The sequence below is a fragment of the Tachypleus tridentatus genome, chromosome 11 (genome assembly GCF_004210375.1).
Source record: "Tachypleus tridentatus isolate NWPU-2018 chromosome 11, ASM421037v1, whole genome shotgun sequence".
Lineage (NCBI taxonomy): Eukaryota > Metazoa > Arthropoda > Merostomata > Xiphosura > Limulidae > Tachypleus > Tachypleus tridentatus.
The window spans coordinates 49,795,610-49,820,657 of record NC_134835.1 but is presented as its reverse complement, the minus strand read 5'-3'; positions in this window follow the sequence as shown (position 1 = coordinate 49,820,657).

Below are 25,048 nucleotides of genomic sequence, written 5' to 3'. Positions count from 1 at the left end.
TTTTACCAACGAATAGTGGGGTTGACCATATCATTATAACGCCCCCACGGCTGAAATGGCGAGTATGGTTGGTGTAAAGGGAATGCGAAACCGTGATTCTCGTATTTCGAGTCGAGTGCCTTAACCACCCGGCCATGCCGGGCCCTTTCTATTGATAGTCCTTCTCCTATTGTTTCTTTGTCTCACAGAATGATAAGATCGACTTGTATTTATGACAATAACGTAAGTATACTATACTTTGTTTTAGCGTATTATAGTATTTTCTTAACTAATTGTACGTAAATATCTGCTTCAAGCTTTTTAAAACTCATTTCACTCAGTGTTTCCGAAATCTTTAGATAAAATAATGAATTCTTGATTTATCTGCCCGAGGATTGCAATATAGTGTCACTGTTCAAGGTTTTTTTATGTCATGCGAGTCGGGTACCAACTAACAATGGTTAACAGGCCAGGCAATATATATTTAGGTCCAAAGTTCGAGCTGCAAAATACCAACGAGCATGTTGTATATTTTGAGCTATGGGAGCATTACAACCGTGACAACTAATCTCACTATTAGGTTAAGAGCTACCTTGAGGATGGTGAATATTGCTGACTTATTACTGTCCCTCTGTCTGCTTCTTGAGGGCGTTTGACCTTACCGTTTAGCTGTATGTTACAAAATGTACAATTTAAGTAGAGAATATCGAACACACGCAAACACAAAAAATCAAAATAGATTTCATGTGATATTTGTCACCGAAAACAAAATCTATATCAAGAATCTTACGCTGTAAAAGGGAGTGCAAGACGCGCAATTTACGTGTTAATAGAGAACAAGGGTAAGGATTACTTTATTAAAATCTTATAAGTTGTGATAAACAAAAAGAAAGGAATCCAGTATGGAATCATCTACTGGTGATAGGTAAGATCTGGACAATACTCTACGTACCACTTTCATGTTGAAAATGATAGAAGTCTGAAATTGGATAACCAAAATGGAGTGAAATATAAATTATTTCGTGAAAAACTCTGTTCTTTCGGATTTGTTTACATTATGAGCTCTACTTTGTTTTTATTCGCAAAGAGTAGTCATTTACATGATAAATTTAAATTTCCATTTTCCTAGTGCTTACACCTTAACCAGAAGAGACAGCGTTTTCATGCATAGATTCGCATTGTCTTACAAAACATACAATTTCTGTTCTTGTATTAGAGGTAGGGTTCATATTTTTTGTTATTGTTCATCATATATTTAGTAAAACCGTGACCCATGGAATTCACATCAAAAGACGTTGATGATAACAGTTGCACCTCATGCATTATTCTTCGTTTGTCTGCGGTTATCATATTTCATCAGCCCAGCACGTGGGTTCTCTCAAACGTGCTGAGGCAAAAGGGCGTGGAAACGAGCCGTAAGATTTCACTCTCCCTTGCGCTGATTATTTATATGTAATTCATTTGTTATTCGTGACCAACTATTCGCAAGGTCTGTGATATCATTCGCCACATAATGGATTTTTCACAGCTACATATACACATGCACTGCATTTCCAAGTCTCTAAAATATACCCGTTTACAAACTCGGTATATTATCTGTTTGAGAAACATAAAAACACATTACTCCAGTGATGGATGAATATAGATCCTGTATTTTCCAGACTGTTTTTCAATGAACCTCTACTTCCTTATCAAGAACTACACAGCTCTGGTAATATCTTTAACACTGCATAAATAACACTAAAAACATTCTCGTGTGAAACTTAATCAGGACAGTACGAGGAGTAATTGTTTAAGATCGTGTCTGTACGTGTGATAACTCTGACGACTAGTGTGAACGTTTATATTGCTTACAGTTTCAATTAAGATAACAGTATCTTTCTTAAGAGCCCTCCAATTGCTCAGCGGTATGTTTGCGGACTTACAAGGCTAGAAACCGGCTTTCGATACCTGTGGTGGGCAGAGCACAGATAACCTATTTTACAGCTTTGTGTTTAACTTTAAACAAACAAATCCTTCTTAAGGGGAAAAAAAAGTACAGTAACATTTTCAAAGAAGCAACAAGAATGGCAAAGTAAACCGACTGACATAAAGTTGCATAGAAAAGACATTTCAAGTCTTTATTAAATGTTTGAACGAGCTAAGCAAACCTGGGTGGTTTTAAAATTGTAACTTTAGATACTAAATACGCCTTTATGAAATTTTATGCACTATGGATAACAACAAAAGTCCTATTGTTTCCATCTATAGTGTGGATTAAATTCATAACTAGTGTGTGAATGAATCAGTAAATTTATTAACCATACACTATAGAATTAACGGTTGTTATTTGTATGACCATATAAAGTACTCTTACCAATTGAATATCTTTTACTTGCTTTCCATTAAACGTCTTTGTTTTCTACTTAGGTTAAATGTCTTTTTATTTGATTAAAAATTATAATATATTAACAAGAACAAGGAATTATGCCACCAAGTTTCTACTCGTTATTTGATATTTCATTCCTTGATGTCACCTCATTCATAGAATTAATTGATTGACATTTTGAAATAAGTTTTTACAAACCATTTATGCGCGAAATTATTTGCGAGTCCATGATTATTATGGTAACAGGGGCCCTAATAACATACGAATCACAAAAATACCACCAACACTGCAATTAGTGCCGCTAATTTTTACTTGGGTTCTCCATATATTTTAGATGAAAAATGATTGATTTACCTCAAATGTTTTCAGTTAGTTCTTTAATCTGAGTGTTGTCACAGGTTAAAAACCATAAAATTACTTGATATGATGTAATGAGGAGCACCACGGGCAACGAAAAAATATAAAAAGAAGTCTGTAACGTATTAAGTTACACTATAAAGCTTAAAATACGTGTAATGTTAATGGATTATATGTGTGTGTATTTGTGTGTTTGTTACAGATTTCTTTTATTTTTACTGATGATGAAACTGAAAATATCATGTGTGACGTAGAGGTCAAATGTATTCTTTGATTGACCCCAACCTATTCTGCAGACTGCAGTTTCGGATATTCAAGGCTCATCAGCGCAATTTGGATCAGCAAACTAAAAAATACAGTTAGACCTCTTGTAATATTAATATATTGTAGATATCTGATTGTGGTGCAATCTAGCGACAATTTATCATCGTTCATTTAAATAGTATATGACGTTTTCGAGAGCTACCCAGCGGTTCAGCGTTAGGTCTGAAGACTTATAACGCTACAAACTAAGTTTCGATATCCGTGGTAGGCACACCATAGAAGGTTATTTATTGTATAGCCTTGTGTCCAACAGTAAACAAATTTCTTTAAGAAAAATATTCAAAAATGTAAATAAAATTAAAAATAACTGTTTTTGTGAAAGGAACGTTTCTCCAGTGACCTTCTTCTTTATGATTTCTTTGTTCGACTACCTGTAGAACTGTAAAGAAGCGTTTAGATGGTTGACAAAAATTATGGTTTATACTAACTTAGAATTAACAATTTAGTACTAACGTTTATCATGAACTAGAGATTTATCAAATACCTGATTGGGAAAATATTTACTCTTCAAGTATTTAATGTGGTTTATATATATATATATATCTTATTATTAAATTATAAAATGAAGAGATGAAATATTAATTGTTTATCTTAGATTCCTCAAGGCTATATGGCGTATATCTGTTCTAGCTGTTCCTAATTCAGAAATGATAGACTGGGTAGAAGGCAGCTAAACAACACAACTCATCGCCAACTCTTGAGCTACTCTTTATAAAAGTAAAATTGGAATTGAGCACTACATTATAACGCTCCCATTGTTGAAAGAGCAAGCATGTTTGGTGATGCGATTGAAATATGCCACTCGCAGGTTGCCAGCCGAGCGTCTTGACCACTCAAACATATCAAGCCCGAAAGTTTTCACAGAAAAAACTAAACTCCAACCATCATATTTTACTTTCTACACTGAACTGTTGTTGTTTTGAATTAAGCACAAAGCTACACAATGGGCTATCTGTGCTCTGCCCACCATGGGTATCGAAACCCGGATTTTAGAGTGTAAGTCTGCAGACACATCGCTGAGCCACTGGGAGGCCTACACTGAACTTCTGCAAATCAAGTGCTTGGAGGATATTCATTCAAGTCTATTATATGATCTTTTACCAAACTGTTAGTAAGAACGAGGTGAAAGCAAGAAATTTTCTAATGTTGAAACAAGAGGTAAATGTAAAAGAATATTATCATAGTTTGTTTCTATGGTAACGAGTGACTGTTTGTTCATTGATTTCATTGATCAGAACGAATAACGAGTGGGAATTATTTTTCTTCTTGTCTGTAAACTCTGGTTTTCGCAAACCGGTGCATTATTTACTCTTTTTAATTAGGGGTTTTAGTTCATCTCCAGCTTACCAGGTGGTTAAGGCACTCGACTCGTAATCCAAGGGTTGCGGGTTCGAATTTCCGTCACACCAAACATGCTTATCCTTTCAGACGTATGAACGTTATAATGTCACAGTCAATCCATTGTTTGTTGGTAAAGGAGTAGTCCAAGAGTTGGCGGTGAGTGATGATGACTATCTGCCTTCCTTCTAGTCTTACACTGCTAAATTATGGACGGCTAGCAGAGGTAGTCCTTGTGTAGCTTTGCATTAAATCCAAATACAAAGAAACAAAAATCTCCAGCCTATCACTGCTCTTAAGGATCTTTACTTTTATTTTAAATACTACGTTAAAACTAAATTCTGCTACTCAAGTAGATTTATAAAACGTGTCTAGCATATGGAACAATGCTATGTTAATATAGAGGACAGTTATAGCCAGTTATCTTACATTCTCAGGCACTACACGTGCTGTATAAATAACCACAAATGATAAAATGTTAAATTTTTATTTGTAATTCTGTTGCTAACATAGATCTTATTCCATTTAAGGCAGAGAGATTTCCTAATGAGATGAAATAATATACATGACATCGGTCACTTTGGAACAATATATGATAAAATACATTCACAGTCATGCCGACAAAAATGCAACAAGCAAATCTCTTCGGATACCTTATACTCTGCTCTGTTAAGGTTTATAACATTACCAGCAGTTTTTCTACACATTCTATTCATCGATAAGATACGCAGAAAATTTCACTTTAATGGTACCTTTAATGACGTATATATGTCCTCTCTTGTTTGACGAGAAATTTTATTCCACGACATTTACCAAAACAGCTGTCATCATTGTACTATTTGTTATATCATGCTTTAGTATTAGTAATCAATAAATCTTGATATGTCTATGGTACACCTGGGATTTTAAAGGATTATGACTGACCTTCATCGCTGGATCATACCTTTGATAACAATTACTTTGTCTGTTAGTTCCTATAAAAAATGGCTACCTCACATCAACCTTTTGCAGCTGTTATGGGAAGCAACATTTATAAATTGCTTCACGTACTTCAGAGTTTTGAAAATCCTTTCTGATTGACAGTTGTTGATGTTAATATCAGATAGAGCATTGTCCAATAGAGAGGAACGTTTTTACCTCTGCTTATCGCTCATAAAAAATTGCACAAAGACAAATGTACAGGCACATAAGTTAAATGTAAATGACTCGATAACTTAATGAAAAATCTGAAACAAAAGTTGCTTAGAAGTTTACAGTTGTGTACAGAAAAAAAACAAACAACTGATCCTTGATTCGGGTACTTGACCTTAACGACAGGATGTGCTTTTATTCTCAACGTGCCGGCCATCTTTCATCTTCAGTTCATTCTATGTTCATCCTCTGGTCGTTGGTCGTTATTAATAATGTCAAAGCGGTATGTATGCAAACTTACAACGCTAGAAACCGGAGTTGGGCAGAGCATAGGTAGCCCATTGTGTAGCGTTGTGCTAAACAAACAAAGAGATCGTTGGAAACAATAATGGTACTTTTAAACAAATTACCATTATTGCTACTTTTATTGTAGTTGCATTGTTGCTAAAGTGAAAATATAATTTTTCTTTTTAACTTTACTAATAAAATGTGTAATTTGAAAACGTTGAAATGTTAAAATACTAAAACAGCGTCCAAAACAAAGCTAGTTATTTAGACACTTTGATTTTCAAGGTTTGTTTGTTTATTTTGACAAGAGAAATAATTGTCTGTTAGAAGGTGCGATATAAGCAAAGTGATATTAATATTCAGGTCACAACATTTGAAATTTAAAAGAAGTTATGAAAAATATGGAGGTTTTTATACTGTTATATTAAAGTTTTATGTTTATGAAAATACTTTTGAATTAAAAACACGATTACATAATATTTCAAGATCAGGATTATTAACACATCTAACTAAACATTTTTTCCACATTTTCCTTTTTTCTAATCGTTTATTGCTACTAACTAATGTTAAATAAGTTTCTATTGCTACTAATGTTTAGATAAGCCTGTTGTTATACACAAACTACAAACTGTTTCTTTAGATTTACGCAAATAATTTTCAATAGAGTTCTCAGTCATCTCAGGAAAGTGAGGTTACACCATTTTAATACGTTAGATTCATGTATTAGAATATATTTACTGTTATATCCAGCAGCAACGATGCTTAATGAGTTTGTACTTAGATTAATTTTTTTAACAGCAGTGGCTATTTGCCGTAAATAGCCTAACGTGACTTTGCCCTGAAGAAAAAATAATAAACCATGAAGAAATTAATCGAAAGTAGATTGTGAATAATTTAAAATTGAGTATTGATAAAGTACAAAATTGGATTTATGTGTAAGCTTTCCAAGAGTTTTCTGGTAATTGTTTTTTTTTTCGGAATTACGTGTATTAAATATATATGTGTCTAATATAAATAGGATTGTAGCTCGTTTTGAATTAAGCACAAAGCTACACAATTGGCTATCTGTGCTCTGCCCACCACAGGTATCAAAACCCGGTTTTTAGCATCGTAAGTTCGCAGGCATACCGCTGAGCTACTGGGGGGCTTTTGTAACGTGTACCTAACTCTGGGCATTATTTGATTTCAAGCTACGTTTTATAATTGCCAGACTAACTCCTAGACTCCTATTTATTCTTTTTTTTTTTTTAAGTCTCAAGGCCGCTACCACTGTTGCGGTACTTTGGATGTTAATACATTATTGGTCATTATCGGACATACTGTTACCAAGTGCCTATCTCGTCTCCAAATAGCCGTCTCTCGTTTAGCAGTGAAAGACGGCATTATTTAAACGTACTATTATCGACAAATGACAGGACTGACTGTCGTTTTATGATGCCTCCATACTGAAATAGCTATCATGTTCGGCGACGGGGATTCGAATTAGCGACCCGTAGTTTCTAAGACGAGCGCCCTAACCACAAGACCATGTCAAATAATTCATGGTTAGTAAATTAAAAATTACTAAAAATAACGACATAACAGTAACTTGGAAAGGACACTAATATTGAGGATTTTTTAATATTTACTTAACTATTATATAAAAGGCTTATTTCGTATTAATATACACAAGGTGTATTCGCACTGTAATATATTTTTATGTGTAACAGTTAGAGAACAGTAGACATTTTGTGTCTACTAGCTCTCCATGTCCACCTTACAAAAAGAAATATATTTTTCAGATCAGAATATTCACAAGGACTATCTGGTTAAAATATTTCTACTTTATAATATGGCATCAAATACATTTAATAGAAGTTTGAGTAACGCATAAAATATTGTAAAATGAAAATAGGAGAATATAGTTTTATAAAGTAAATAAATATAGTTGTCTCTAAGCTTATATAAATGTGAAAAAACTTTACACGAGTTTTTAAAGTTGTTTTATTAAAATTAGCATAAAATGTTTATATATATATATTTCATTTGGCTTCATTTAATAAGTTGTTTTCCAACAAAATGCACCGTTAGATGAATTAAGTATTATTACATAAGTTGGTTTTCCCATGAACGTTTCGAGTCCAAACAGGTTTACTGTGGAAGATTGTCGTATTGTGAATCTCCCGTAAGACACAGTTGTTAAACAAGGGTAACAGGGCTTAGGAGAAGCAAAAATAACAGATAGAAAATGGGCTCCCTAGTACAATGAGTGTCTATGAATGTTGTTGATTTTTAATTAAGCACAAAGCCACACAATTGGCTATCTGTGCTCTGCCCATTACGGGTATAGAAACCCGGATTTTAACGTGTCTATGGAACAGAAACATAAGAGTAGCAATATTATTGTTAACTATATACACATGCGCAAAGAATGGTATAAAAACTATTATTTAGTTTGTATTGCATAGTTAACATTATAGGGTTAATACTAAAAAGTATTATAAAGACAATTTCAAACAATATAACTTTTGTTAATTTAAGAGTATTATTTTCATAACTACTGCAGTATAAGAACTTATGAGTTAAAGCAAAGTGCAGTATATTTTATATGTGAACCACATTACTTCGGCCATATCCACTGTTGACGAGGCTTTTCGGAAAACATCAGGACTCATCAGGCCGGCTGGAATAAAGCACATGTATCAGTGTCCCCAAATGGAACAACTATATAGTTACTTTTGCCATAGCCCGTGTTTACGATATAAAACAAAGAACCTATTGAACCTACGAGGTAATAGGTTTTTTTATAAAAGCATATGTTTTAATTCTTAAAACATTTAGTCTTTATACGTAACTTGAAGACATCGTTTCTACTGTCGTATATTGAAAAAAATCCGGGTCTTCTCCGATCCCCGTAAACATCCAATGTCGGGGCTGTCTAGGACTTGGAAGGGCGACCCTCGGAGAATACCAGTGATGATGGCACTAGTATTTTGTCTCCCCCCTCCCGTGGCACAGAGATATGTTTTCGGAATTACAACGCTAGAAACCATATTTCGATACCCGCAGTGGGCAGAGCAAAGAGAGTCTATTTTGTAGCTTTATATTCAAACAACTAAAACTTTATTTTTTGTAAATTCAGAAAATTTGTCTTCAGTAATGTAAAAAAGTATTAGGACAAGAGAATATTTTGTCATTATTGCAATGGCTTGTACGAAGCCCCGACCTCAACGCAGTTGATCAGATATGGAATTTAATAGATCAAAACTTTGATAAGCCAAGCGTTATTTAAAAAGAAAAAAAAACTTTATGTAAGTGTATTAGAGATATTTGGAGAGAAATCCCAAAGGATACTTTGATTAAATATGTTACAACAATGCCTGAAAGACTGTCTGCTCTGCAGTTATTAAAGTAAAATGGGGACACACAATATTAACTGTTTGCCGAACTCAAGCACTTCTATCAAGTTTCTGTTGTACTAACTATGAAGATTAATAAACTTTCGATGTTTCACCTGTAATTTACTTTCCTTTGTTCTTTCAAAGGAACCTGAAATCTAATTTTTGACTTTGTCCTAACACTATTGAACAGTATTGTAAATATATATATATATATATATATTGAAATAAACATTAATTTATAATTCACAAAAAAAATACAATATGAGAGGAAAATGAATATATGATAAACTTTGAACCACTCTTCATTTATTAGACTTTAAGCTAGCCTTCAGAACCATTTTATCAGCCATATCTTCTTTTATTCTGGAAAGTCTGAAACTGATCATAAATTTTCTAAGGATACACATTCTTTCATGAACACTTCCTATACTTAATAAGGTTCGTCTGTAAACTTTGTGAAGAGTTAGTCATTCTTGAATATCTTAATAGTTAGAACTTACGAAGAGCGACGAATGAATGATTTTTTTTAAAAATGTCTTGCAAAATCTATATGAGGGCTATCTGCTCTAGCCGTCCCTAATTTAGCAGTGTAAGACTAGAGGAAAGACAGCTAGTCATCACCACCCACCGCCAACTCTTGGGTTACTATTCTGTCAAAGAATGGTGAAATTGACCGTTACTGTATAACTCCCCCACGACTGAAAGGTCGAACATGTTTGGTGTGACGGCGATTCAATCCCGCGACCCTCAAATTCCGAGTTGAGCGTCCTTAACCACTTGGCAATGCCGGGATGTCTGTGATCTGTCCACCACGGATATGAAACCCGTTCTCTAGTGATACAACTCCACACACATACCGCTGTGCCATTGAGGCGCTGTAGTGAAGTGAAACAAGTGCCTGTTTGATCGTTTTAGTTATGAAAACACAAAGACACGTGTCACAAGGTCTATGTTCAAATCTACATTGGAATAATAGTTTTAATTGCTAGTTCTTCTCTTTTCTAAATATCAAACAATAATTATAATAATCAACGTAATATATTTCCAAAAAAATTTCTTATCATAAACTTGAAATATGAGTGATGGCAAACTAATTTACTTTGAAACTGAGATTTTGTTAGCCATGTGTTTCTGTTAAATATATATGGTATTTTTGTTTAATGTAAGCGGACAATAATTATAGTTTCGTCCTACACTTGATTAGAAACAAAGAAATAAGAAATAAACGAAAGAAAACTGGATAACAATAAGACTAATATAATGTTTATAAAGTGCACATTAATATGTTGATTTGATATTTATATTAAATTAGCCAGTTATACATTAATGAAATACCAACTATTTGGTAATCGCACTCTAAAGTCTAAATACCTAGATAAACATTTGTTGTAATGAACAAAGACATGGTTATATTAAACAATATTATAATGTAGTTTTATCATTAGCATTAAAAACGTAGAAAAAAAAATAGTAAATTTGATAAATAAGTCGGACTGATCCACGTGTTGACGGATCACAAAACATCCTTGACCTGGCAATAGCTACCTCAAATATCCTACTAACTTATTTCTAATTTCTATATTGGACAATATAGGCGTGGATCACGACCCCGTATATTTTACACTGTTTTACCCCATAACTATACTACGCAGATCGCTTTCCCTAGTCTATGACTTATCCTGGACAAATTGGGGTATGTTTCGAACATACCTTAACTCGTCTCTCATCGAAATAGATCCTATCACACCTAACGAGCAAACAGTAGATAATCTCATCTCAGCCATAACCTCATCAGTCATGAACGCGATTTTGACAACAGTCCCAGGCAAGAAAAACCTCCTCTCACCTAATCCTCACCGTCGGTTTATGGTGTCAAAAGGTGATTTTAGAAAGCTCAGTTCTTGCATTACACACACAAAAAAAAAAGGATTGGTTGACTTCTCTTCAAAAACGTTTTAACTCACTCCTTCAGACGCTATTGATAAGTTTCACACTGTCATTAGCTTGTTATTACTGCAGAAATTATTGGTAAGTTTAACATTTTGACTGTTTGTAACTTGCAAACGTTGTTGTGAACAAATTTCACAATATGACTAATTATCATTATTTTAGAGTGACTAACTCAGCAAAACAAAATTCCTTCTTCGGTACGATTATCTTGTTTTACAGCACTTAAATCCCTAAGCAGCACTATATTGGAGCAGGTATCTTGTTTTACCACAGCTAAATCTTGTAAACCAGAAATTTCATTCGATGTTCAGTGATGGTATTATGAAATTGTGTGGTTATTCTATGAATTATGATAAAGATTAAGAATCTTTGTTAAGCCCCACTTAAACTTTAGTTATTAGCATTAAAATACATTTTCTCAAGTTATCCTCAATCTTGAACACTAACGTATAACAAAATATAATAAGACTGGGAACAAACACTAGTAAGTTTGAAGTAATTGTTTCAGTTAAGAGATTTTTCACTTTCATATGGCGTACTTCCTTTTTTTTCCATTTTTCAAAAAGTAACTCTTTCCTTTTAGTTAGATGAAAAGATTTTTAAGAAAACATGAAAGCCACATATTAACAGTTGATTAGACAAACTATTATGTGGACGATACAAAATCTACACCCTTGAAGAAACAAAATAAGCGCATAGAAATGTGAATACAAACTAAAGGTAGGCACAATAAAACTAGGACTGACTGAATGATGACTCTGTCTATTCTAATAGAGCCCTTACAGGATGTCTTTGAAAACCACTATACATTGTTACCAATATCTGGCCAAAAATACTTTGTAGATAATACTTACATGTAAAAACTAAATCTGTTTTGTTTCTTCAGAAGCTTAACTAGTTTCTGTCACCAGTTGATTTATTCATCAGTTAAGAAGGGGTTTTGTGTTGCTCAACAAATTTCCTCTTCCATTTAAGCTAACTTCTGTACTTTGTCACAAAGGTATGAATTTTCATTCATTTTTTTCCACTTTCAATGCAATTTAAATTGGTTTGAAATTACTATTTTTAAGTGGTTCAATCCCCGTGATTAGTAGCAGAAATCCAAAAGGACTTATCATTTTTCAAGCACAACGCAGAAGCATTTCGAAATAGATGGACAGATTGACAGGTAAACAGATAGCTGGATACACTCGATGCTAAGACAAACACATACTTTGTTCTAGAAACATATTATGAAAAAAAGCACTTCAAATGGTACAGTTACAAGCAATTTATTTTTAATTATTATTTGTATTAGTAATTTAGTTATGTAGAGTCTTCCATGATTGATGTTGTTAGATTAAACTACAAGTTTTCTTTTGTATGGAGTTGTTAATAGATTAGATGGAACTGTTCTTTCCAAAGCTAGCTGTGAAAGGTGTGATGTTTGAATGCTATTTCTCCAGACTGATTCATATAAATGGGCAGTACCAAGTTGCGGCTTTTTATAATAGTCTAATAGATTTTCAATCACCCAAAAGCATTCATCCCATGTCTGATAACTATATCTTTCTATCACATTTTTCCGTAACCTTCATTACGCCGTCGTATAATCATTATAGGTGCTGAAGAACCCTGGCCGCGCCCTGCTCTGCTCAGCGACAGTTCCCAGTAGCTGAGGTAGGAGGCAACTTCTACTAGTTGATTTATCTAGTTTCTAATATGGCAACTACCTTGTCAGCTGGAACGAAAAGAAGGCGTGACAGAAGAGTTAGTTACACTGGTGCAATTATTTAGCTTATAGCTTCCTCTAATGTCAGCGAAGTTTCTTTTTTTTATTTTAGTTTTCATAATATGGCATCTAAGTCGCTTAGTGGCAGTGTCATAGAACTACTTGTGACACAGGTGGAATGAGAGCTGAAGTTAATAACGTAGCGTTTAAAAAAATGTACTGTCTTTAAAAATATATATACTCCAAGTTGTTGTTAAGTGACATTGCTCGCACACAAACTTTTATTATCACAGATTAGCTGTACGTATTTTTACCTTTTAATATGAGCTTATGGAATATGCTATAGTTAATAAATAAAACTTTTATGAGCCTCAATGATATCTAGTTCTAAAGTAAATAATACAGTGTTAAAAATCCCGACCCAAATACTGAACTGTAGTAACTTAACTAAAATTTGTCAAAAATGCGCTTTATTAACTTAATCCAGCTCGTATAGAAACTGTTGTTATTCAAGTATTTGATAATATAAGTAGTATCTCCCTCACCACAATGTCTGTGACATCCCAGCCTGCCTGAAGATACATTCTGTTGAGAAAAAAACACACACACACACATCACGTTAGCTGTTGTTTCCAGGTGTTGGAATTTAGGTATTGTAGGTCTTGGAGGGTCAGATTAAAAATGACCTGGTCCTACCTGCCGCACTTGATCTGTTCAGTATTGGCGTAATTACTACAAGAGGGCTAGAGTTTAGCTAGTCCACGCTTTTAGTCTGGCCTCTTTCATGTGTGTTATGATATTAATATGTTGAATACATTTCCGTTTGTGCTAAAGTCCAAAATACATCAACAGTTCCAGCTGTATTTTTCACATTTTTCAATAACTAAATTTTGGTAAGAACATTTGCATACATAACCTTTCTTAATGCTATCCAATAAATTAAAAGTATTAATGATACTTATATCTAGTATCATATTAATTTATTTTGTTGCTTATATAAATGTTAATGGGGACAGGTACATAGGACTGTTTTGATCATGTATGTAAAAACAGTCAAGTTCACATAGTAGATCACTATTTTGTCAATTTTTACGAACTAATTTGGTGAACTATATAGAAGTCTATCAGTTAATGTTTCCATACTCGCATATGTGTGAAATATAGAGAAAGTAGATGTAGATGCTCTGTGTGCTGTTGTAAGACAATATGTTCTGCAGTGTTTGTAATTTAGTTTTAATTTTTTTGGTGCTATATTTATTCAAGTTTGTGATGTACATTCTGTTACTGGTTGTATGTATGCTTTATAGATTTGTATAATGTTTTCAGCTGTTGCTCCGATGTTTTTACTTTTATATTGATTAGATATTCAATTCATGTTAACATTAAGTGTATATTAGACTCAGGAATTTAGTTGATGTTTTAATCTGGTGAAGTTCTTCATTCACATACAATTATGACATTTTTTCAATATTTTTTAATTTTGGAAAAAATGAGTAATTGATTCTTTGATACGTTGATTTTAATACGATATTTTTGACAGTATTCGAGTTCTATGTTGTTGAGGTTGGATGTTTGTGAATGCAATAGACGCGGTGAAAGAACTTTTCCAAAGTGTTACATCGTCTACAAATACCCATGATTCGGATCATTTGCTGTTAACTTACAATAAAATTAAAGTCGTACATGATGAAAAGAATAGAGCTAACCACTCCTCTCTGTGGGGCACTTGTCTTAGGAATAAATCATTACCGAGAAGGTTTCTTATACATTTATTCTATATTCCCTATTTTCCAAAAAGTTCGACAGCCAGCGAATAACACCACTTGGTAGATCCATTTCGGACATAGGGAAACTTAGATCATTATGCCATACAGTGTCAAATGCTTTCTTGAGAAAACAGGTGGTAGTGCATTTTTCTTTGTTAAAACTGTCTATTACGAACTCTACGAGTCTAACTAGATAGTCAGCTGTCTGTCTGAACTTTCTGAATCCATTTTATACCTCGGGTAATTTTGATGATGTTTCTAGGAAGGTGGAGAGTCTGTTAGTGATTATTAGTTCCAGTATTTTCCCAATGTTCTGGTCAGTCTGATTGGGTGGTAACTGTTTGATTTATTGGCTGGCCTCTCTTCTATACGGAAAATTAAAATGTTCGTTGGAATGTATCCTGATAAATTAAAAAGTGCTATGAGGTGCTCAAACAATTTCCTAGTCCCTTTTTAAGAAGGATGGCTTGTATGCCATCTTCTCTTGAATCTTTGCTCTTTGTTGCTTTTATTGCTTGTTGAACTTCTATTACTGTCATCTCGTTAGTTATAATCTCTATTTTATTGTTCTTATTTGTTTCAACATTTGATGGTTTAAGTTATTTATATTTATTGGAAAAAGTGGTTTCTACATTCCTTTTTTTTTGTTACAAGTTGATGTACTTCCTTATAGAAATGAGTATTTATGTCTCGTTCGTGACGTATTCTGAAGGTGTTCTGTAATAGTCGTTTGAATGATTCTGCCTTTTTCTTTGTATGAGCTACTGTGTTATTGATTTCTAGTGCTGGATATTTACGAGTTGCTTTTTCTCCGTTCGTGAATCATTTTAAATAAGTCCAGAATTATTTTGGTTCTGTTTTATCATTAAATTGTCCTATTCTTCTTGTTTTAAAAGTTTCACTTACGTTTAATTAAATCTTTATAGCACTAATTTCTGCATTGATTTATGATTTCTGTTTTGTCTTCGGAGTTGGCGATGATTTTTGGTAATGTTTAGTAGTTGTGTGTGTGGTTACCAGGTGTGACTTATTGTTACGTGTTTATAAATCGGTATTGGTTAAGTGTTTTAGTAAGGCATTCGATAACTGCTTGACTGTATGTATCTAATTCCATCTGGTTCGCGGCAGAGGGGATAATGTTTTTTGTTAATAGCTGGTCCAATAAAAAATTGTCATAATTGACTTTTTTATAATTAAATGTTTCGTATTCGTAGGGTGAGGAGATTGAAGACACGCAATGTTTGGCTATCGACGTCTTGCCCTATTCCTAAATTCTACAAAATTTTGGTTAATATCGAAGGAAAAAATTAACATAAATACAATATTTCACTCTTTCCACGTGTATTCGATGTATGAGGTGGTATTCTGCAGTAATATCGCATTTGATTCTTCTATGAAGTGTAATAGGTTTCTTCCATTCGCATTTATTGTTTTGTGTCCAAAGTTTCTATGCTTGTTATTAAAGTCTCCTATTATGACGGTATATTTTACTTAATAGATTTGTATCTCTGAGCTTATTGAGTGAGCAGTATACTTGTATGCCAGTCACTCTTATATTTGGCTCTGTATGGCCAATGGTTAAGGCACTCGACTCGTAATCCGAGGGTCGCGGACTCAAATCCCGTCTCATCAAGCATTCATGCCCATTGAGCCGTGGGTACGTTATAATGTGACAGTCAATCACACTATTCGTTGGTAAGAGAGTAGCCCAAGAGTTGACTGTGGGTGGTGATGACTAGCTGCCTTCACTCTAGTCTTACACTGCTAAATTAGGGACGATTAGCGCAGATAACCCTCGTGTAGGTTTGCGCGAAATTAAAACCAAACCAAACCATTTTATATGCATAAACATACCAACCAAAGTAGACAGACCCCTACATAGTACAATAATGTATTTTGATAAACATTGGATGAAAAATGAATTATTATGCGAACTAGACAAGCATCGCATACATGATGAAAATAGTCCTTAACATTTCTCCAAGGTTAACACATATTTTAAACACAAAAATAAATAAATAAATATATATATGCAAAATGGAGAAAAAAGAGGTTACCATCAAACTAGACTTTCTACTGATAGGGCAAATAATATCGATAAATGTACGAAACTAGTATATGTACATTGACCTGAAAAGAGTCGGAGTAAACTCACACTACTCTGACCCTAAAGCAGTAGCCATACCAACCTACACTGCATGATCATGAAAGTAAAGGAAGGAGGAGGTCAAAGTACAACTGACCCTCCAGGGTGCATAAGATCACCGAAATCCCGAAAGACAGAGACCGATGATCTTATATTCATATTGTTATTTAAATATGTGTCTACTACAACACATTCACTTGTCGTTTGCGTATTTAGTTTATTTATAGAGAGACTTGATTTGAATAATCTATTCACTTGTCGATTATTTATTTTATCTTCTCTTAATATTGTATAACCACTGGCTTTAAATATACTGGTTGTACGAGGTACCTTTTCACTTACTATTTATATATCTGCCTTTGTTTGTCGGATTTTGTGTTTAACCTCGTGTTTCTTGGAAGCAAGTTCGTCTTGAATATTGATATACTGGACTCTGAATTGAATAGTGTAAGTATCCTGTGTGTGGTTTGATGTGTTTTTTGACTATTGTTAGGTTAGTTTAAGTTTTATGCAATCTTTTGTCTGTGCTTGTTTTGAGTATTCTGAAATAAAGCCTGTAAATATGTTTGTGAATTTCGCGCAAAGCTACACGAGTGCTATCTGTGCTAGCCGTCCATAATTTAGCATTACAACGCCTATAAAGATGAAAGGGCAAGCATGTTTGATGTGATAGGTATTCAAACCCGCGATCCTCAGATTACAAACTGAATGACTTAACTACCCGCTAGCCGTCCATAATTTAGCATTACAACGCCTAAAAAGCTGAAAGGGCAAGCATGTTTGATGTGATAGGTATTCAAACCCGCGATTCTCATATTACAAACTGAATGACTTAACTATCCGGCCATTCCAGACTCTGTAAATGTTTTTAACATTATCCATGAATATGTGTATCTTTTCTTTTTTGTATTATTCTAGTATTATAGTTTTGTTTTCTTACTTTTAGTTGTTTGTGTGTTTTGTTGTTCTTTCTAGTTTTATTGTTTTTCCATGCTTGCGTCATGTAGTTTAGGTTTAGTTTATTGCTGTTGTGAAATTGTTCTGATCATTTGGGTGAATGTAGTTTTGTTTTATTGGGGTCATATCTTGTTAGCATCATCCTCATCTTAATCAGTGTTGGTGTTTAGGTCATAACCTTTTTGTGGGGTCAGGTTCAGTTTGATCTCTTCCTCCCTTCCATTTGCAGTAGATACTTTGTTTGATTTACGCATTTCGCGCAGAACTAATCGAAGGTTATCTGGACTAGTCGTCCCTAATTTAAAAATGATAGACTAGAGGAAAAGCAAATCTTATGATACTCTTTTAGTAACAAAAGAGTTGGATTGTTTTGACAAGTTAACACCCCCACGGTTGAAAGGGTGAGCATATTCGAAGACTGGATTCAAATTTGCGACCCTCAGAGACGAGAGCTCTAATCACCAAACTATGCCATACCAACAGTGAATACAGCAGATATAGTGTGGTTAGCATACTTATATTCAGTTATTAATAACAGTCAGTGCATAACTTTAACATTTAACTAAAAACTACAAGACAGTTAAAGCTAGATATTTATTTTAACACATAAATGTGCGGCAAAATTTACCTCTCTCTCTTTTTTTCTTAAGAAACATTTATGGACTAGCGATACTCCTAATTTTATAATTATTATAACATTAATGTATAAGCTATTAGGCTTAAAGATTATATAATGTGATAGCATGAAACAGGTTATCTGACTACAATTCAGTATTTTAGAGATATATAGTTGATTCAGGGTGTGGAAGTGATTTGAAAACTGTACACAACTCTCTTAATAACGCTGATAATACCTAAGGAATTAATATACTGGGATCCATTTTCTAATTATGAGAGTAAAAGAAGTAATGAAGTAATTTAAATTGTTTCTTTTGTGAATGTTTTCGTTTCTAGACCTGAATAAATGGCTTGAAGTGTTCTCTTTCTGAGTAAGACTGGGTATGATGATCTAGTTGTTACAATGCCAGGACAGTAGATCAGATGGTTGTGGGGAAAAAACGCGTTACGCAACTTAGGGTTGTGGGTGATAGGAGTGATAGTTCAATTCCATCATTCGGTCAGACAAGAATAGCCCAAGAGTTGGCGGTGAAAGCTACCACTTAACTTCCCTCTAGCTTTTCAATTCAAATTAGGATATTTTAAGCGCAGGTAGACTTAGTATAGCTTTATAAAAAAATTCAAAAATTCTAATTAGCTTGATGTTTCATTTTGGAAATGTTTCATAAATAGTTGGCATAAACTAACTTGTTTTAAATTAATATTGTAGTCTGCCACCTGCGACATGTTTAGCACCTATATTTTTAGTTTACAGTAACTTCCTAACATTCTATAACACAATGGTGATATTGTGGTGTGTGGTTAAATATACATCTCACACCTCTTTTTGAAGCTAAGTTCTCAGAAGGTTGTGTTTTTAATATTGGCTCAACTAACATTCTTCTAAATTTAAAATAAATATTTCAATTAACTTTGCGTTATTTCCAGAATATAATGAGTTAGTTACTTTAATTTATTTATAGTGTTCATAATTTAGAAGTAATTAGAATAACGCATTGCTTATTTATTGAAATAGAGCAGCGCTAAGACGTACTATTATGACGCGAATACATATCTTCAGCATTATCCAATAGAAAGAAAACTACTTACATTCAATTACATGGCACTGATTTATTTGGTTTGTGCAATAACATACTAAATGATTGACACTGAACTAGGTTTACATTGGTTTTCCTTGTTGTTATAGTGTCGAGCTTATTCTCCATCTTATAAATAAATAAGTATATATTAAAAGCGATATTCACCTCTTATCTGCTCTGGGTGTTGCAAAACAACACAACAGTAAACAGTAAAGTAAAGTTAATAATAAATAACTAAATCACACAAATATAGACATATGGTTGGTACAAAACCAAACTTAATTTGTAAGTAGAACTAACTTGGTTGATTTCTGGCCAGAAAAAAAAGTTGGTGAATTCTGCTTATAAGATATGTAGATATATAGCTATTTAACCTTTAATGTTCCTATAATAGAAGTGATATTGACACTTTAGCATTAAACCTAAAGGCTCTTGGAGTGTCGGCTATTCTTGTATGATGGATCTGTTAATGTGTGACACGAAGCTCTGATAGTAGAAATTTGGCAAATGGCGATCTCAAATTTTTGGTATCGACTCTGGTTTTTCCCTCAAGGATTATAGTGGATCCCACCTTTCTCAAAATATACATAACTTATTTGTTGAATGTATTGGAAAGTCCCAGAATAATACGATATACAAATGTTGACATCATAATTGTTGCAAGCATTTCACATTTGCAAATGGGAACATTGAAGGGTTTGCTAGAAGCCAGCAAAAGCCTCTATTAGATGTTTGTTAATAGATCTTACTCAAAAGTTTCTATCCTTTTGCTTACATATGCAGACAGAAATATCTCCATCAATCTAATAAGAGCAACGGTCGTTATCAGAAAAAGAGTATTTAATCTCTTTGTGATGTCAACAATAACAAAGCTACAGTAGATTAGAGTTCAGCCATGAAAAAAAACAAAGTATGGCCTCGTGGCACTTTAAATTTCTGACTTGGTTTAAATATCAGAAATACAAGCAAAACAAATTTCACAGTGAAAAATCTACTGAGGGCAACCACAATTTTATATTATCCACTACATCACCACTTGAGAGATAGAGCAGGAAAAGTATTAATATAGAGACAGGAAAGAGTCAAGCCATGGGTCAGTGAACCCAGGAAATATGTAGAGAAGTTATGACCACTCGAAAATGTCAAGAGTATTGAGTGAGTCTAGGCAGATGGTGTTAAGTTAAATACTCATATTATAGAGACCTCTAGGAGAATGTAGAAGGAATATGTAGGGCTGGTCAACATAATCAAGTCAAGTAATGTGTAAAAGAACAGAGACAAACACAGATCTTAGCAATGGATGGTCCAGTCAAGCATAACATTACTGCATGGGTAGGAGCCATGTGGAGAAATAAAAATCAAGTACTTTAAGGTTATGCAGCCAAAATTGAGTAATATAGCTCATTCAGATCATAATGAGAGACATAAGAAGATGATGTTGCTGATTGGCTTATCAGAGTGAAGACTATGACAGAATCATATTTCTGACAAATTTCTTAAACCTAATCACAAGACTGGATACTGGTTTTGCCTAAAGAGCTTTGATAAAATATTTGAGAAATGTGAAGGTTAGCTGATAACAACTTGCATTCCAGACATGTCATTCATAGAGAAAATAGAACATCTAGTTGGGATATAAGATGCAGATCTTGTGCAACCTGGTAGGCTTTTCAAATGATATCGTTAAGAAAATATAATGTTGACTGACAGAACAGCAAACAATTGAACAGTTTGTTTGCTTGTTTAAAGTTAATCACGAAGCTACGCGATAGGCTATCTGCGCTTTACTCACCATGGAAATCGAAAACTGGTCTCTAGCCTTTTAAGTCCGCAGACATTCCGCTGTGCCGTTGGGGGATGATATGAAACAGATATCACAGCCAAATGAACTGTAAAACTACACTTATAATCAATCCATAGCAAAGCCCTTATTCGTAATGTGAAGGCTATAACTATGAAAGAAAACCTCGTGAATCAAATTATCTAAGACGAAGCAAAATATATCTTTTGATAACAATAATAGGATAAAAATGAATTTAAGTTTGTGAAGAATAAAAAGCTCGAAACTAAGTAATTTCAATTCGAACCAGTGACTGTTTTCATGAGAGAGATGGCCGAAGACACTGGAATCGTAACAACAGCATTTCATTACACACGTGTTCACTTCTATGAAATAACTTGTGTATAATTTTGTTTAAAATTGCTCTTCAGCATCTGTTGTCCATTTTTGCCATGTATAACAGCTTCTTGCAACAGAAATGCCCCCCAGTGGCTCAGCGGCATGTCTGTGGACTTACAATGCTAAACACCGGATTTCGATACCCGTAGTGGGCAGAGCACAGATAGCCCATTGTGTAGCTTTGTGCTTAATTCAAAACAACAACAACAGCAACAGAAATTGAAGTTTTAGTCTAAGGACAATATAGAGCCTGGAATACCATTCTTAGAAAGTGTGATTGAACCCTCAATGGATTTTGCTCTACTGTAAGGTATTTAGTTTTTCAAAGTCTATCAAAACTTATGTTTAATTCTGAAATTGATTTTATTCTTGAAAATCCAGTATTCTTCAAATACAATGATTATTTTACAAGTGCCACCTCTGGTGCAGTGCACGATATAATCTAGCCCTGTTATTTTAGCGAACTTTCTTGTTATTTAGGCTTCCACTTGTGCTGTTGTAGCCTCAATACAAATATGGTAACCATATAAACTATAAAAAGTTTTGTTTTTATCTGACACACATCTCTTCGTGCCGCTCTTATTTGTGTCTCTCATATATGAGTTGCACATAAATAACTACCATGACAACAGTTCCTGTTATTGCTGAAGTAACTTACCACTTAGTTTCCTTCGAGCACCACTCACATATATAATCGTATATTACTAGTTTTTCGTTTAGACAAAATAGAAACTAATGCTAAAGTTATTTGTGCCGTTAATCACCTGGTCTAAGCTGTAACGTGACTCTTATTTTCTAGACATAATAAAAGAAAATTATGTAAGGTAAAAAATATGTTACGAAATGAGTTACGTGATGGAAACAGGAAATTATTTCAATACATGCTATAACTGTAACTATAAACTACGTGATATAAAAATGTTGGTAGTTTAGTATTTATTGCCACCTTCGATATGATTCTAGAAAAAATTAGTTTGAATTAACATTAACGTTAACGTTACATTTTTTTCATCTAATATAATAAATTTACCATAAGATGGCGAGAGACATGCAAGTTTCTTGACATGGTTGTTTATCATTTTTACATACTGGAAACAATTGCACCTACGTTGCTAACAATGTAGAACTACGACAGAAACATGGATAACCTTTCACTTTGTATAGGCCAAATGATATGTACAAGATGCATGTTCTACTTGAACGTGCAACTCTATAATGGTGTTTGCTGTCTTGCACTCCATCTTTCGCTGTCAAAGAGTAAAACGTATGAACATATAATATTCAACTGTGAAAGCATACATACACAACGAATTTTACACGCTGTGCGAGTCTGTAACGTCCCTCGAGAACTTCATTCGATTTTCTCTACACACTTCATCTCTCTCTTAAATTAGGGGATGAAAGAGGAGAGTTTTCAGGCTTGATAATTGCATTTACACTCCATTCGATGATTAGAATAGAAAGCGCGCAAACCTAATTACTTTATATTCAATATAGAGTAGTGATGGATGGATCAGACAGTGCGGAAGTGTAATTGTCTTATTACGAACAACTCATTTTCCAACTTCATCAATTTTCTATAGCTTGGCTTCTGGCCACTTTCTTGAGATGTTTATTATTTATGATAGCTCAAAAGTTTCACAATCTCAGGCTTTCTAAGCCTGATTTTTAAATCAAAATCATCTAAAGAAAACTTTCACTGGAGAGAATGATTGGTTAGGTATAGGCTACACGTCTTTGTTAGAACATAATTACTGTTACACGTTATTTATGCTTTATTACATTAAAAGTAAAACTTAAAACTACACATCTGTAAACATTAATGATTATATCGTGTTTGCTTCTGAAGTGTAAGGTGGAAATTCCCTAAAAGTTATGTCGTTTAGATGAGAGGATTACACAAAACAGTAATCAAAACCCCTACTTTTTTAATATTTCTACTCACCAGATAACATTGAAAAAAACACATGTTTAATAGGCAGACATTAGTGTCTTTTCGAACGTCATCAGTAAGTAAGTATTATATAAACCTATATTCTTTACCCATGCGATATATACCTTAAATATAGCAGTAATAAAATATATTAGCTCTTTTACAAAAAACACAAACAAAACAGGAACAGCTAAATAAAACTCGTTAAGGGAAAACAGTGGTATTATTTCCATTTTATTTTTATATGCGAGTATTTTATAGACAAAGATTGAAATATTTAACTTGTTAATTTACTACGTGTGAGCAAACTGATACACACACACACACACATTATATTCTCGCTGGCAACTACCGAAGTCAGTTGCAATACGCTGACGAATCAACACATTCTAATCATAGAGAGTTTTGAAGTACTTGCGGTAAAGTAGCGTCGTTCGGATGTACATCACTGTTATGTTTAGTTTGTTTTGAATTCGCGCAAAGCTACACGAAGGCTATATGCGCTAGCCGTCCCTAATTTAGTAGCGTGAGACTGGAAGGAAGTCAGTTAGTCATCACCACCCACCGCCAAATCTTGGGTCACTCTTTTACCAACAAGTAGTAGGATTGACTGTTACATTATAATGCCTCTACGGCTGAAAGAGGAACATGTGTGGTGTGACAGGGATTCAAACCCGGGACCCTCGGATTACGAGTCGAGTAATTTAATCATCTGACCATGCCGAGCCAGTCATGTTTAGCAACATGTACGATCGTTTTCTTCTAGTTTTAATAACTCACTATATTGTACTGTTAATTTATAACTACTAAGTTGTTTTTCTCTTACGTTTCGAGTATTTGGCTGCTGCTGTATTCAGTAGTGAAAAGAAGTGTTTCTATGACAACAGAGGCCATGATCAGATCCTGGAGTGTTTTTTGTATTTTTAATTTAGAGAATAACGTGTTGTCAACTTTTCTAAGGTATTCTATGTTAGAACTTGAATCAACTAACTGTTTGGGTGTTTTCAACAGGATATTCATGATTTACTTGTTTCTATGCTTCACTGCCTGACTGTACTATTAATTAAGTGGATGTAGAAGTTTATATGCAAAAACAAAATGGCCTAAGCATGGGCAACCCAGTATCACCAGTTCTAGCCAATATTTTTATGACACAAGTTGAAACACAAGCAATTAACACAGCATTACATCCACCATTATATTGGTACAGATATGTAGATGACACGGTTGCGGAATTCAGATCTACAGAACACACACTTAATTTTTTCAATCACATTAACTCTATACATCCCAACATTAACTTCACATGTGAACAGGAAGAAAGCAATCAAATATCATTTCTTAACCTCAAAATTACAAGAACCGACACACAATTCAAAACAGAAATCCACCGAAAAATCACCTACACTGGACTATACATTCCTTGGGACTCAGCACATGAAAAAAACAAAAACTCAACATACTAAGAAACCAAATAAACACAGCCATAAAACTATGCTCACCAGATAAAATTAACGATGGATTAGACAAAATAAAACAATACT